Source organism: Carassius auratus, chromosome 18, assembly GCF_003368295.1.
Source record: "Carassius auratus strain Wakin chromosome 18, ASM336829v1, whole genome shotgun sequence".
Lineage (NCBI taxonomy): Eukaryota > Metazoa > Chordata > Actinopteri > Cypriniformes > Cyprinidae > Carassius > Carassius auratus.
In genome coordinates this window covers 18173204-18175397 of record NC_039260.1, presented here as the reverse complement: position 1 = coordinate 18175397, position 2194 = coordinate 18173204, and the positions used below count along the sequence as shown (strand labels likewise).

Below are 2194 nucleotides of genomic sequence, written 5' to 3'. Positions count from 1 at the left end.
GCAATAGACTCAGAGCAGTTGTGGCCTATTGGTTTGATAGTTGGACTTGTAACCCAATAGGTAGCAGGTTTGAGTCTCAGGTCTGGCAGGGATTGTAGGTGGGGGGAGTGAATGACCAGCGCCCCCTTCCACCCCACACACTATGATTGAGGTGAGACCCTCACCAAACTCGACTGGCCATGAACGCCACAGCATTGGTCGCCCACTGCTGTGTGTGTGTGTGTGTTTGTGTTTGTGTGTGTGTTTACTTCCCACTGCTGTAAGTGCTGGGTGGATGGGTGAAATTCAGAGCACAAATTCCAAGTATGGGTTACCACATCATTTCCATTCCTTTCCCATAGTCCAAACTAGGGGCCCTGACTGGTTCTGCACATTCTCCATGAGCTAACCAGTGAGAAACAAATATAGAAGGGTTCACACATGCTTACCAGTCCCTTCAATGCATCAAGTTTAAGCTAACCACTTGGGTCCCCAGACCCCTATGTAAATGCAGTACAAGCTGACCACTAGGGCTCCTGGGTCCTTCTACATATTTAGCATAAGCTGAGGACTCAAATCTCAGTACAAACAGAACAAGCCCACCACTAGGCCCCTTAAGCTTCTCAGTACATACAGGACACATTAACCACTTGGGATCCTGTGCCCCTCTGTGCATATAGTTCAAGCTGATCATGAGGACCCCAGGGCCTTTTACTACTAGGATCCCAGGCCCCTCTGTGCATAAAGTTAAAGCAGACCACCAAAACCCTGTGCCCCTTGAAACATACAGCAGAAGCAGACCCCTATGTGTGTACATTTTAAGGTCACAATAGGATCTCCAGCTACTTTTTTGTTCAATTTTAGTCTTCCAAATTACTTTGGTGATATAAACATAAAACCTGGACCCATCGCATCTTGACATGACAAGTTTGAATAGCCAATTGATTTTTGGGTGAACTATTCCTTTAAGGGGTAGTACATTTGCATACTGCCAGTATAAGAGAGCTCTGCTGTCTGTGTCTGAGTGTGTGATCATTATCTAATTACCCTGCGCCAGCCTGACAAGCTCTCAGGTGAATCGTCTGTCTGGTGGAAAACCTCAATGAGCAGAAGGCTCAGGTCTGTGGGGGTACATGCCTCCCTGGGGCAGATATTTGTTTTGTGGGAGGTCAGTGATGCCACAATGTCAGTTTAAATTCAGAGACAGAGACTTGCCAGCTGTTTTAGACAAGTACTTGCTTTATCACACGTGTGATGTTCAGACATCTGACCTGCCTCTAGAAGAGCCCTATTAAACCCTCCTGTGATAACAAGCTCTTAGCTCTTTTTCGTTCTCTCCCTTGCCATCTCACTGGTAGGGTACAGACTCTGACCTTCTTCTGCTGCTAATTACCCTCTCCAAACATAAAGCCCCCTGTGACAAGCAGAAGGAAACCAAAGCAGTCATTCAACAAGTACCATTAAACTCTCCAACTTCTCTATACACTTTAAGAAGTCTTTTATTTATTTATTTATTTCTTCTTTCTTTCTTTCTTTCTTTCTTAGCAAAGGTTCACTCTGCAACATAAATACATAGAAAGAGAGAGAGAGAGAGAGAGAGAGAGAGATAGTTTCATGACAGAACTTGGCATATACAATCACCTTAAGGATTATTAGGAACACCATACTCGCCACGGCGGCACATATACTAAAATTGGATCGATACAGAGAAGATTAGCATGGCCCCTGTGAAAGGATGACACGCAAATCCGTGAAGCGCTCCATCTTTTTAGGGGAACTCGTGGCCTAATGGTTAGAGGGTTGGACTCCCAATCGAAGGGTTGTGAGTTCTAGTATCGGGCTGGACGGAATTGTGGGTGGGGGGAGTGCATGAACAGCTCTCTCTCCACCTTCAATACCATGACTTAGGTGCCCTTGAGCAAGGCATCGAACCCCCAACTGCTCCCCGGGCGCGGCAGCATAAATGGCTGCCCATTGCTCTGGGTGTGTGTTCACAGTGTGTATGTGTGTGTGTTCACTGCTCTGTGTGTGTGTGCGCACTTTGGATGGGTTAAATGCAGAGCACAAATTCTGAGTATGGGTCACCATACTTGGCTGAATGTCACTTCACTTTCACTTTTACTAATACTGTGTTTGACTCCCTTTCGCCTTCAGAACTGCCTTCATTCTAGGTGGCATTGATTCAACGAGGTGCTGAAAGCATTCTTTAGAGATG

At 46.0% G+C, this 2194-nt stretch overlaps 1 non-coding gene across 1 annotated transcript; it reads left to right on the top strand.

Moving 5' to 3' along the window:
• The first annotated feature begins 1646 nt into the window (after positions 1 to 1646).
• Positions 1647 to 1749, top strand: LOC113118840 (U6 spliceosomal RNA). Its single transcript, XR_003294391.1, has one exon. It is a non-coding gene; the product is annotated as a U6 spliceosomal RNA (small nuclear RNA).
• Positions 1750 to 2194: the final 445 nt, after the last annotated feature.